The 14,670-nt window shown below is 42.6% G+C and overlaps 1 long non-coding RNA gene across 1 annotated transcript; it reads right to left on the bottom strand.

Moving 5' to 3' along the window:
- Window positions 1-4,036: 4,036 nt before the first annotated feature.
- On the bottom strand, window positions 4,037-4,495 carry LOC140364275 (uncharacterized). Its single transcript, XR_011927683.1, has 3 exons — window positions 4,376-4,495; window positions 4,177-4,195; window positions 4,037-4,098 (listed from the first exon to the last, which is right to left on the bottom strand). It is a non-coding gene; the product is annotated as an uncharacterized lncRNA (long non-coding RNA).
- Between the last annotated feature and the right edge of the window lie 10,175 nt (window positions 4,496-14,670).

The following is a 14,670-nucleotide window of genomic DNA, read 5'->3' as shown; positions in this document are numbered from 1 at the left end:
CAACAGCTTAAAATGTGTTTTAAAGACAACTGAAGAATCGTAAATTTTGAAAAAGTCAATGACCCAAAGATAGGTAAGAATTGCCGCTATATCCGGCCTTTCTGAAAGCTCTAGGTCCCTGACAGCTGTAGGCCCCTGTCAGCCAAACATGAGAAGTTTTTTCGTTACATTGCGCTCTATGGAAAAAAAGCTTTCTGGGCTGCATGATTTCTTTGGCTGCAGTACCCATGTAGTGGCCACAGGAGGTGGTTGCTACATGCTGCGGCGAGCCATACCCTATCCAGATATTATAATAGATCCATGGCTCACACACGTGGTTTGATGGGAGGCGGCCTCTTGGAAACAACAGGAGGGTTGGGGGTGCACATTTTTAAAAAAGGGACTAACAGTCGCTCGAGTTCTCAAATCGGCGGAAAATCCTCCATTTTTCCTTTGACTGTATTTTAGTTCAATGAGTCGTCCGACCTGTAGGGGGCGCGCTTCAACAGACGTCCTTCACACGCTGGCGAAGTCCAGTAAATGTGACTAAAATAAAGTGTTTCTAAAGTTAACACAGTCAAATACCAGAAATGTTATATATTCTGGATAGTTACCAGTTTTTAGTTCAGTTAGTTAGGAGAAAACTAGACTAAAACCAGGACTGGGAGAAAACAAGACTAAACCAGGACTAGACCAACTATTAACCCAGGTCCAAACCAAAACTAGACCAGGGTTGAAAACTGGACCAAGACTAAACTATGAGTACACATCTAGTTTGGACTATTGTTACTCTGTTTCGTGGCTTGGACCAGTTCTCTCTTTGCTGCTCGCAGGAGGTGCAAAACGCTGCGTCTCGCAGGAAGTGGGAGTATTTTAGCTTTCTTAGTTCTTGATAAACTTCATTGGCGTCCTGTGACTTTTAGGGTTGAGTTTAAAATGGTTTTCTGGGCCGACCTTACTCGACAGGCCCAGTAGAACTCTGAGGTGAGCGGGCCAACTGCTCCTCTCTGTGCCTCGCTCCAGCCTGAGCACCAGAGGAGACCGGACATTCTCTGTGGCAGCGCCCAAACTCTGAAGACTCTACGAGGGCTTTTAACACAAAATAAGCAGCATCTTTCTGGGTAAATCTTCACCGTTTACGTTCAGCACATTTATCAACTGCGGTTGTTCTTAAATGTGTTTTAGAACTAAAGTTTGACTAAAATCGGTTTGCGTTAGTTAGTTTTTTTTAAGTGAGCAGTGTTTTACATTTTCAAAAACAAAGTGATAAAGGACACGTGACACGAGGAAAAAAAGGTTTTAATCATCAAGAAAAGTTACACTGGAGCATTCAGCTTGATTACAAATGCAGAGTAGATGTGGTCATTCTGATTGATCACTTGGATTGGGGGGTGCAGTGGCAGACAAAGCCCTCCAGAGTCAGCGACACGTCCCTGGGTTTAGGGATCGGCTCAGGGGACAGATCAGGGGTCGGCTCAGAGGTCGGCTCAGGGACATCTTTGGCACAGACGTAGGACAGAAACATGGCGTTTCCAACGTCGTCCCAAGATGTCGCTGTTTTCAGAGAGAAAATAATGCTTTTCTAATCATTACTTCAGTTTGTCAAGAAACATTTAAAAATAAAAGTAAGAGATGAGTTCTAAAACAGAATCTCCATGTTTATGTCATCAATGAGCAACAATTTATTGAAAATGAAGGAACAATTTACATGCAACACTTTGAACTGTGCAGTTTAAACATTAATGTAGTTATTTGTTAAATCAAAACTGTGTAAATTATATACAATCTGGCCCCAAAACATTGTAAGGCCCTTTAGGCAAGAGTTTTTTAATAGGCCGTGGCTGCAGAGCCCGGGCGTGGTCAAATGGCCCAGCAGTTTTAGGAACCGCGGCACTGCCATATAGCCTCATAAGCTATACGCTAATGCTAACGCTAACCCTAATCTTAACCCTAACCTTAACCCTAACCCTGACCCTAATCTTAACCCTAACCTTAACCCTGACCTTAACCTTAACCCTGACCCTAACCTTAACCCTACCCTTAACCCTAACCCTGACCCTAACCTTAACCCTGACCCTAACCTTAACCCTAACCCTGACCCTAACCTTAACCCTAACCCTTAACCCTAACCCTGACCCTAACCTTAACCCTGACCCTAACCTTAACCCTAACCTTAACCCTAACCATAACCTTAACCCTGACCCTAACCTTAACCCTAACCCTAACCCTAACCCTAACCCTGACCCTAACCTTAACCCTAACCCTAACCTTAACCCTGACCCTAACCTTAACCCTAACCCTAACCCTGACCCTAACCTTAACCCTAACCCTAACCCTAACCTTAACCCTAACCTTAACCCTGACCCTAACCTTAACCCTAACCTTAACCCTGACCCTAACCCTAACCTTAACCCTAACCCTAACCCTGACCCTAACCTTAACCCTAACCCTAACCCTAACCTTAACCCTAACCCTAACCTTAACCTTAACCCTGACCCTAACCTTAACCCTAACCCTGACCCTAACCTTAACCCTAACCCTAACCCTAACCTTAACCTTAACCTTAACCTTAACCCTGACCTTAACCCGGCGCGGTCTAAAACGGCACGGTCAAATAGCGCAGCAGTTTCAGGAGCCGCAGCACAAAATAACATGATAGTTTCGGCCGCGCCGCGGCTCTGTAGACACGCCCTTTTTAATAAGTTGTTTCACGAGCAACAGTCAAAAAACTGAGATTTTTTAAAAAAAATATACATATTTTTTTTCTGTTTTTGCAGATTTTCCGCAGTTATTTCGGCCAAAAACTCAATATAAATAAATATACAAATGTATTCTGCACCAGTAACTCCGACCCCGAATTAGATCACTTTAAAACCGACAATATAATAGATCCATGTTTAAAACTCTCGCAACTCACGGCTTCCTAGATCGACCATAGATCCATTAGATGGACTTGTATTATAAAGGTAGATTAACTCCCGTTCATTGAACTCGCCGCGTTCAAACCAGGACATGAAGAATATGTGTCTTGACCGATAATATCAGAATCATTTTGTTACTGCCATTTAAGTAGCACAAGTCCTACTCATGTGGACATGTCCTCCTCATGTGGACATGTGCTCCTCATGTGGACATGTCCTCCTCATGTGGACATGTCCTACTCATGTGGACATGTCCTCCTCATGTGGACATGTCCTACTCATGTGGACATGTCCTCCTCATGTGGACATGTCCTACTCATGTGGACATGTCCACATGAGTAGGACTTGTGCTACTTAAATGGCATCCATCCAATGGTATCCACAGCTCGTCTGTGGATACAAGAAATTGAAAATAAGGGTTATTTTCAATGTCTTGCATTGATAACTATAATGATGTAGATAATGTAGAGAGGTGGTAGTAGGGCCTATATTCTAAGAATCCAAGGAAATTATTTAGAATAAAATTTCATTTTTTAATTCAACTCTGACTTCTGGATGGCAGAGATTTGATTTGATAACGTGAAAATAATGATTTATTTTATATTCCGTCCTCCTAAAAAATGCCAAGGAAAGTCCGTGAAACAACTAATTAAAAAACTCTTGCCTTATCTGACATTATGGAGAAGAGACAGAAGGTGAGAGGGATGGAGATGTTTCATACGTTTAAAGTTGATCATGAGCCAGTGCTCGTTGCCTCCACCGTTGTTTGGCTGTCCGGATGTCCAACGATTGAAGTCCCAGACGGTTCCATCGCTCCACTGCCACTTCCCCTCCTGTGGACGTTCAAAAACAGTTTAAACGTGTCAGAAGATTGTGCGGATGTCGACTTGTGACCAGACGTTTATAATTTACCTCCAAAAGATCAGTTCCACCGAGCCAGGTGTAAGTGTTCTCCCCTGTGGCCTTTACGATCAAGTCCACGATGAGAGAGTTCTGCGCCTCACTGTGGATGGAGGCCAGGTTTGCACCGAACGAGCCACAACTTTTCTGCAGAATAAACAAGGATCGTTATCCATCTTCTTATGTTGATTATTATCTTTCACACTGTTTGTCTTTACCTCTGCATCGTTCCACAACTTTTTATCACTGAAGAACTTGAAACAGCGAGAGCCAGACTGAGTCCAGCCCTCATCACAGCCTTCATCACAAACAGTCAAGGCAAATCATGAACAATATTTACCATATGAAGGTGTAAAATTAAATCAATTCCTCTTACCTTGGTCACCTTCTGCCATCTGTGATTGGAAAATTACAAAATGCATTAAACAGATGAACATTGCATTCACACAAACCACATCAACATTGAGACTAAAGGGGAACTAGACTCAGAACTAAAGCTGGGCTGGATCAGGCCTGAAACAGGAGAAGAACAGGACCAAACCAAGGACTAAACGTGTGGATAGTCCTGTACTTACAGCTCGTGGCGTCAGCAGAGCGGCGACGGCCAAACTCAAGAAGAGCATCGGGAGGCGACGAGCGGCCATGAAGTCAAACGTTTCTCTGACGATGAAGGAGGTTTTAGACGCTGAAGGTTGTTCAATGTGAGACTTTAGTGCTCAGGAGTCACTGTGGCTTTGACACGGGGCGGACACATTTATAGTGCCAGGAGCAGGAAGGAGGAAAGAAAAAAACAAATCAAGTGTGTTTGACAGGGGTAGTTCAAGTTATGAGGAAAAAATGCCCCAGAAAGATTATAATCTTTAGGTGTTATTCAAGTGACAGAAGAAACTGGAGATCTTTGTCCAACAGGTTTGTGGCACTGCTTAGACTCTTTCTCCAGGGTTGAAATGTCAGTAAACTTGCTTCTCTAATATACGTAGGACTTTGCATTTAAGATTTTTTAAAAGTACAGTTTGTGGTAAAGTATGTAATAAGTCTTCAGATACGCGACAATGAAAAACTCTTAATCAAGACGTTGCCTTCTTACAGAAAAATACATAAAATATGTATTAAATATGCACCATTAAATAAACACACTATGTTTGTATTACATTTCCTAACCAGGTTCTGATGTTACTCACACCTGAGCCAACTGGAAGCTATTCACTTTCTCCAAAAGTGCCACCGCTCACAATCATTTCATGTGCTGTTTATTGGATTAGCACAATTACAAAGGGGGGGACATTCACAAATGAAAACAAATACATTCTGACTTGAATTGAAAAGGGAAACATTTGTAAGACTATGGACTAAATGGGACATTTGGTCTTAAATGTATTTTCTTTTTTGTTGGATGTCTGCTGATTTTGAATTGTGTCTGCTGTTCTCCCTCTGGTCTTCTGTTTTATTGTACTTTTGTCTTGGCAGTAGATGTTTACCCAGCCAAACAAAGTCCAGGGCATCCAAGGCATTTACATGCAACATAATCAAAGGAAAACACAGAGGGAGGGGCAGGTGAAAACAATCAGGGCCGTGGCCTCTAACAATGTTTAATAAACCATTTGTTTACTATGAATTAGGCCTTTGCTCATTTACCGCAGGAATAAGGTGAATCATTATAAAGTGTTACCAGCTCGTCTGGTCAGTCGTGTTGCCTGTAGCTGCCATCCTGCAGCAGGACTTACCTGTGCTACTTCAATCGCTGCTGGTAAAGGAAGGTCATGACAGTGACTGTGATGAGGGTTTGTCGGGTCTTGTGATCACCAGAGCCCAGGGCGGGGCGGGGCGGGCGGGGCGGGGGTGACGTTTGACCTAGAACAACAGCTGGGGCGTGAACCTGAACCCAGACTGTGACATTTCAAGCAATAAATCAATCAAACTTTAAGAAAACACGTTTAACTCTCTGTCAGGTGAACTGGAAACCATGTGACTTCAGCTCTTTCTTCCTGGTTCATACATACTTCACAGACCAGTCCTCTGACATGAACAAGTGTTGATTCAAAGTGACTCATTTTAGAAGCCTTACAATTAAAAAGGAATAATTATGTAAGGCATAACATTTCAACCAATAAAAAGACTAAAACTAAAACATTAATTTCATAATACTGTTTTCTCATTAAAAATATAACTTATGCTTTTTTGTTTGTTTTGTTGACTTATGCTAAACGCTAAATGCAAAAAGCATAAACCTCCAAATGTAGCTGCTTGCTAACTGATGCTAGTTCAGTTTGGACATAAGTGTAGAGAATGTACCTTCAAAACCACATTAAAGTCAGTCCACTGTCTGTTCACATCATGGGAACAAAGTTAAGGATGAACAGCCTCCATGTCTGGACTATGTAGCGCTGAAACAACTCGAGCTCCTTCTTTAACACGTGAAGGCATCTGGCTTGAAACTTTACGCCTGATAATGATGGACAAATTTAGATGAATGAGATTTGAAAATGGAAATGTGATGAAGTAACTGTACTGTACGTTAGCGTAGGGCCGGCCCAGCCTATAAGCTAACTAAGCAGCTGTTTAGGGCCCCGAGGCGTTAATAGGGCCCCCAATCTGGCAACCTGACTTATGGCTGTGCAAGAGCAGGGTACATATAAAGCACAAACCGCATTTATTTGTAATGGCAACCAAGGCACCAGACCGGCACTGATTGGTCACCTTCATTGTGTGCGAGCAGAATGAGAGCGGGACATAAACACAACACAACACAACGAGGCGCGTTCTCGGCCGCAACGGAGCAGAGCCGAAAAAAATAAGCAGACACGGGTCCGCCGCGTGCGCATGCGCAGTGGAGGTTTTGTCAGTGTGGTTTCTCTGGTGTAATGGCGGATCAAAGTTGAGAGAGTGCCTTTTGCGTATTTGCTTTTCAAAGCCCAAAAACTGAGACGCTCGGCGGCGTGTCTAGATCCACCAGACACTTCAGAGGCAAGTGATCCGAGTTGATCATCATTTGCTTCAAGACTGGATAAACATCACTTTCAGCGGTACTTTCGTCTGTCCCGGGTCTGGTTTGATGACTTGTTTTCCTGCATTGGTGCGCGGACATGTACCAGGACAACAACTACAGGCGCCTGTCCATCCGTCCATCAGGTCAGTACAGAAATATTCATGTCTGAGCGCAATAATAAAGTGTGCCTGTTGTCTATGTGCTTGTGGTTGTGTATAAAACCAATGAAAAGTACATAGATAGTAAAAATTTAATATGGAGATAAGAGATAAGATATGCCTTTATTGTTCACACGTGGGGAAAATTCAGCGTTTTCATAGTTTTCATATAGTTCAATAGTGTTTTTTTTTTGCCATCTAACATCCTGTAAGTTTCAGTTCCGTACTCACGTGTAAAGCACTTACCGTATTTTCCGCACTATAAGGCTCACTGTCAATAAATGGTCTATTTTCAATCATTTTTCTATAAGGAAAAAAACGTGTACCACACAAAATCGCTGCGAGGTCGGTAAGCACGACCAGACTTAATCCATATATAAGGCGCACTGTAGTTGTTGTTTTTTGAGAAAATTAAAGGCTTTTAAGTGCTCCTTATAGTGCGGGAAATACAGTAGTCCCCTGTTTTTCTCTCATTCAGTGCTGCTTTTAATCTCTCTATGTTCTCATCCAGCAATAGTCATTTTCCCATTCCTACAATCCCTGAGCCAAACACTATGGTGGGAGAATCAATAACTTTCTTCAAGAGCTTTTAAGTATTTCTGGCTTTTAAAAGCAAAATCGCTCGTTCCTTTGGTGTAAGTCGCTAATGAAGCTCGTCGCCGACATTCAACACACACGTGAACGCGACCGAAGCGCGCGTTTATCCACTTCCAGAGCACATTCGCCACCGTCATGTGAAGCCAAACCCAGAGCCCGTATCTTATTCCGGAATAAAGAAAAGAGCTTTTAAACCCCTGATGATTGATGTCGTGAGGGAATGGCAGACTAATATTAGTTTTGCGCGTTCTCCGTCCTGCTACAGTAAACGCAGAGGAGACTATAGCTCCCTTCAGCTGTTTGCATATTATGAGTCATGCAACAGTGTGGCAGGTAATTCCACTACTCCTCAGGTCCATACATTTTTCATATGATTCATTCCTCCTGCAGCGGCCGTCCAAACAAAACAAATGAGGGTCCCACTGAAGTGACTGCTGTACGGCTGCGTCTGAGGAATCAAAGCTGCTTCATGTGCTTTCTTTCCGTTTTTTTTTTTTCTTTTATTTCCCGGCTAAAGCTAATGAGCGCCGCGCGTTTAATCGGTCGTGGACAGCGTTGTGCGTTCTGAGCACCGTATGTCGAACTCCACGCAGGCAGAAGACGTCGGTGCAGGCCTCGGACTGGATTGGGATTTTAGGATCGACACGGAATGGCAAACGGCAGGAACGCTCAGGAATGTCGCCGGGTTTAGTTTGCTCAAACGATTCCGCGGCCTACACATTTCGATGACGTGCGAACACGTCTACGACCCGTCCGTCCACGTGGAGCTCTCCTTCACCGTGGATCCCTCCTTCACCGTGGATCCCTCCTTCAGCATGGGTCCCTCCTTCACCGTGGATCTCTCCTTCACCATGGATCCCTCCTTCAGCGTGGATCCCTCCTTCAGCATGGATCCCTCCTTTACCGTGGAGCTCTCCTTCACCGTGGATCCCTCCTTCAGCATGGAGCTCTCCTTCACCGTGGATCCCTCCTTCACCGTGGAGCTCTCCTTCAGCATGGATCCCTCCTTCAGCATGGAGCTCTCCTTCAGCATGGATCCCTCCTTCACAGTGGATCCCTCCTTCAGCATGGAGATCTCCTTCAGCATGGATCCCTCCTTCACCGTGGATCCCTCCTTCACCGTGGATCCCTCCTTCACTGTGGATCCCTCCTTCAGCATGGATCCCTCCTTCACCGTGGATCCCTCCTTCAGCATGGATCCCTCCTTCACCGTGGATCTCTCCTTCACCGTGGATCCCTCCTTCAGCGTGGATCCCTCCTTCAGCATGGATCCCTCCTTTACCGTGGAGCTCTCCTTCACCGTAGATCCCTCCTTCACCGTAGATCCCTCCTTCACTGTGGATCTCTCCTTCAGCGTGGATCCCTCCTTCAGCGTGGATCCCTCCTTCACCGTGGAGCTCTCCTTCAGCGTAGATCCCTCCTTCACCGTAAATCCCTCCTTCACCGTGGAGCTCTCCTTCAGCGTAGATCCCTCCTTCACCGTAAATCCCTCCTTCACCGTGGAGCTCTCCTTCAGCGTAGATCCCTCCTTCACCGTGGAGCTCTCCTTCAGCGTAGATCCCTCCTTCAGCGTAGATCCCTCCTTCAGCATGGATCCCTTCTTCAGCGTGGATCCCTCCTTCACCGTGGATCCCTCCTTCACCATGGCTCTCCTCGAGGTTTCTCTTGGACATATCGGAGAGTCCAAGGACAGGCGACGCCCTTGCACAGTTTGATTGTCTTTTATTGACCAATTACCTTTCTCTCGGTTTAATCCACAGATTTAAGAAGACCTGCGAGGCAATGTTCTGTTTGATTTTGGACAGAAATGAATTGAATTGAAATTATTATTATGACATTATAATTACATGTCGGGAGCACCTTGGGTCGCCTGGGCCTTTCTTTGCGGGGTCTGCATGTTTCTCCCCGTGTCTGGGTGGGTTTTCTCCAGGCTCCAGTTTCCAGTATCAACACAAAACATGCACGTTAGTAAAATCCTCCAGTCAAGGACCTGACCAAGCCGAGCTCAAGATCTGGAGATGGGTCCCAGTCCACTGCTGCTGACCAGTGGCACCAGCAGCACAGAACAATAGGCCAAATGCAGAGAATTTATTTTCCCCACGACGGATTAATAGTCTTAAAGCACAATCTGTACACGATTAACTTAGCTAAAACAGAATCGTCTTAAGTAACTGAAAGTGAAAACTGTTGAAGGTCAGAAGACAGGTTGGGCATGATTTTGGTCATGTTTGCATTACAGTATCTGAAGGAGGTGAGTTATTTTTAGTACAGGAACATTTGAGTGGGATCACAAGAAAGAGGGAAAGCCCCCGCCCATGAGCTGGACGAATAAATTAAGTAATTTCCGTAGCAGCAGCAGTCCAGAGATATGTTAATGTTTTGCTTTGAATAGTCTATTAGTTGAAGATACGCTCTGTTTGTCATAAGTTATTACTTTTTATGTAGGTACAGTCAATACATTTAAGCAAGTAAAAACAAATAGTTGACAGAAACTACAATCAGTTGAGAAGATAAACACTTGTTAACCATGTCCCAGGAGTGTCATAAAACAAATCATTTTAAAGATCACATGCAGGTGAAACGGGGGGAAGTTTTATACCAAACAATTACCCCAGAATCTGTTTGAGGGTGATTAAAGGTGCCATAACATGCTTTTTTTTCATGTTTCGTAGTCTATCCTAAGTGTATAATTAATAATAATAAGTGTCGTGCACCCTTGGGTGAGGGGGGATGATGACGCGTGCCTGTGGTTATGACGCGGTCCTGTGAACACCCCCCGTCAGTTTGGAGATTCGAGGAAAGGAGATAGTCTGTAATATAGCTAAACACTGCGGGAATCAATCAAAAAAAACACTCTGGACATATATGAAGCACAAATAGCAATGTAAGAAGGTAAAAAGCTCTGAAAAGTCGATTTTGCATGTTATGGGACCTTTAAGTATTAGATTAGATGTTACGCTGGAAAGAGGAGCATTAATGTACCATCAAGCTACAGACACATGTGAGATTTGTCTGACCTTTTAAAGAATGGTATTGAGTCTGTAAAGATGGAGATTTACTCTTTTGATATGATTCCCAATTGTAAAGTTTTCCATTGAGCGACAGGAGTTTAGCTTCACCGTGAGCGGCTCAAAGTCCGCCGGGAAACTCGTGCTCATTGAACTGGAGAAAACGAAGCACAGTTTGCTCCCTGAACTGTCCTGGTTTGTTGACAAAGTGGAAGTCACGCCCCCAGAGAAGGAGACGTTCCCCCCGTTTACCACTGGATTAGGGACAAAGACATCCACCGCTTCAGAGAGGGCACAGGCTGGTGATGAGAACTTTACTTATATATTTATACTTCGCAAAATCAAGCAGATCAAGCTTTCACCTTGACTTGTATCTGGGTTCATTGCATAATCCAAGTCCATTTGAATTCGATTTTCTGATGCCTGCTGCTCAACGATGCTTGGAAAGTCCAGAATAATATATCTCAGCTGTCTGGTCACCGATTTCCTCTTTCCGACTTCTGATGGGTGCGATTGACAGGTTGGTTTGCCATTCAGGGGCATGAATGGTCCATGTCAAACAAGGCTGTTTACAAGGAAAGAAAAACGGAAAAAACATCAGAAGGGACTGAAAAACAGAAGAGAATCAGCTCAGGACGCGATGGTAGAGAGATATCGTTCTGGACTTGCCAAGCTTTGAGCCAGAACAAGCCAGAGCAGGTTCAAGCGTTTGGGTTTCTGGTGTCTCCTTAATCCTAAACTTAATAAACTATGTGACCTCCTCATCTCCAAGTCTGCTTTAGAATATGAAAATGTCTAAAGCACTTTTTGTAGTACATGTTGATCCGGAGCTGCACTTCTTTGCCCACAAACCTCCCCGTCTCTGACAACATGCTCTGTCTGCTCGGAGCTGGAAGTCTGGCTCAAGAGAAGCAGGTAGACAAGTATTTATTTACTGCTTTTTTTTGAATAAAATTGAGATAAAACAATACATATTCAACATTAGACTTCACTATTATTTAAAGGACAGATTTCCATTATTTCCCTGAGCCACTAAACTGAGGGTCATTGTTTTTTATCTTGGGTACAATGGCTGTTTTGTTTCTGCTCAGCAAACAGTCAACAGACTTTGTAAATGCCACTTTCAGCCTCACTCATGGTGTAACTCTTTGCTGCGTGACTGAAACGTTTAGGTTTGTTTTTTTCAAACTGAGCTGGAAGAACTGCACGTGAGTATTTGGACCCACAGATGATGGAGAACAGTGTGGCACTTTGAAGACGCCATCATTACATTATAAATGAGGGAAGCATTTTGTCAATATATGAAATTAAATTGCACCCAATCCATTACTCATTTTTATTTATTTATGTAGAATCTAAATAAAATCATTCCCTTTGTCCTGAAGTGTTTGTCCTCACTCTCTCACTTCATTCCCCCGTTGATCTATGGGAGGGTATATATATATATATATATATATATATATATATATATATATATATATATATATATATATATATATATCATCCATGTGTTTTATGTTTACTTTGCAGTCCTTTATTGTACTTTAAAAGTCTAACCAGGGATAGAGGCTTCAAATGAGCCTGTTTGGTGTCAATGTTTAAATGTAATGTCCCTGTCAAATAAACAAAGACAATAAAATAAAGATAATGACTTTGTATTCAACATGAATAAAAATACCATTATTCTTCAAACACATTGAAACAACAGTGTACACAGACACATCACTAGTGGCCACAAGGATAGAATTAACATTTGGTCCAACTGAGCGACTATTAAATGGTTGATTAATAAAAGTCAGCATATATATATATATAGAAAAAAAATTAAACAAATACATATTTTTGTATGTTTCAACCAAACAATGTATATTTTTGTAATCTACATTGTAATATGGGTTATACGCAAATATAACATTTCCTTCGACAGTCATTCAGTGGTGTAGTACACTGGTTTCAGGAACAAGGAAGATCATATCTGTGTATACGTTAATGAATGATTTTCAAAGTCGTGTTTTTTCGGTGTTGCATTATGTCATGCTTGTGCTGTGAAACCCAAACAGACGTGTGCGAGAAAGCGAACGAGCGCGTGCACAAAGCTGCGGCTCGTCTCGGTTTCGTGAACGACCAGGGGTTTTATGACTTTTGCAGTAGTAGTTTATCTGAAGAGATTTCACTTGAAAACTACACATGACCCATCAATAATGTTCCTCAGTTTGAGAGCCAATGATCTAAACACAGTGTCCAGAAGACTACAGTTAAATCCTTTTCTAAGACGGAACACTCCAGCACGAACGAGGGATTGCACTGAATTGTACTTTGACGTTTGAGAGCGGGTCATGTTTCAACCCACTGCAACATCACAGTGATTAGACTAAAACGGCATAAAGCCTTACGACAGAATATTTAACATGAAGATTTAGCTAAGAAAAGTGCAAACCGTACACGGATTACACATGACACATGACATGACATTTTTTTATTTTTTATTTAAAAAAAAAAAAACAGTTTTGTGAACAAAAAACAGTTTCATGAACAAAACAAATCATGGAAAATGAAATTACGAATTTTCCCCTTTTCGATATTGGATTGAAAATCAAATGTCGGTATTATAATAGTATTTATTTATTTATTTATTATCAACTGTACTTCACAAATGCTACATATTTTATCCCATCATACGCAGAAAAAAAGGGAAACATTTCAAAAAAGTCTCTATAATGGGTTTCTTTTAAATATATTTCTTTTTTTCAAATTTCAAGTTATATATAAAAGTGTGATTAAGATTTGTTTGTTCCAAAATGGGGGAATTCCATTCTGAGCCAGTTGTCACCTAGTAACTGCAGTAGTAGTGTATACACCAGGAAGGAGGAAGTAATATTCTACTTCAGTCCACAGAATGGACCTATTATCAGTTTACTGAAAAACTAGGACTCAAGGAGGTATAAAACCAAGGGAGCTGTTCACCTGGATCTCTTCACTTCTACCACAGACGCTGAGCAGGAGCAGTTTTCTCCCTTTTTCAATATTTGATGTACATTTTTCTACATCTAGAGTAATTAAGTCCTTTTTCAGTATGAAGAAAGTGACGTACAAGGTGAAAATCTGCACGGGGAAGTCTTTCTTCGACCGCACGTGGAGCAGAGTGTACGTAAAGCTGGTGGGTGAGGACGGCGAGAGCAAACGCACCTGGCTCACGGGGGCCGCTTCCGTCTCCGGGACGACGGTAAGTCCACGTCACTCTCGGGGGGGATTAGGCCGTGGAATCGGACCATTTTCGGCCAGCAGCTGACAGTCGGCGCACATCGTCAGCCGCTCTGCTTCAGGGCGGCTGTGGCAGTAGCACTTTGAAAGGACAGAACAAATGTAGGGAATAATTATTTCACGTTGTGGTATTATACATGGCGAGGTAAAGAAACGTGGCCTTGTTGCTGAGATGTAAGAAAAAGCTTTGTGCAGCAGGGTTTATACATACCCCGATTATAATACTAATTTATTACAATATTCTTATGTTTCTGACCATTTTCTTTGGAACAATACGAGTCCACCTTCACCGTCAGCTGCTCCAAGTCCGTAGGGAAACTCGTGCTCATTGAACTGGAGAGAATGAAGAACCTTTTGCTCCCTGAACTGTCCTGGTTTGTTGACAAAGTTGAAGTCACGTCCCCAGAGAAAGAGACGTACACGTTCCCCGTTTACCACTGGATTAGGGACGAAGAGATCCACCGCTTCAGAGAGGGCACAGGTGGGTGAAAGTAGACTTTTTTTCAATTTCAATCTTTTATTTAAAACAATTTAAATATTTTTTTAAGCTCTTATAGTAGAAAATGACAAGAGTTTACTTGGCAAATATATAAGAGAGAAGGAGTTACAAGAAAGAAGGGAGCAATACTGGTGAGTACATTGCACATCAATGTATTCATTTATGTATGTATTTATGTATGTATTTGTTTATTCCAGCTGGTTTGACTATGCCCAGGGTCTGCCTCACTGCATGAAAGCAAAAGATGCCTTTTCATTGCCTTGTGAAGTGCAGTTCTCCTTCACTAAGGAAGTACAGTTTGCTGTCACGGCATTGGAAGGGTAGTACAATACATTTTATGTTTATTTATCTATTGATTTAT

The sequence above is a fragment of the Eucyclogobius newberryi genome, unplaced genomic scaffold (genome assembly GCF_026437365.1).
Source record: "Eucyclogobius newberryi isolate DKJ021-1_F unplaced genomic scaffold, fEucNew1.0.hap1 SCAF_18, whole genome shotgun sequence".
In the NCBI taxonomy this organism is placed as follows: domain Eukaryota; kingdom Metazoa; phylum Chordata; class Actinopteri; order Gobiiformes; family Gobiidae; genus Eucyclogobius; species Eucyclogobius newberryi.
This window is presented reverse-complemented; position numbering and strand designations above follow the sequence as displayed.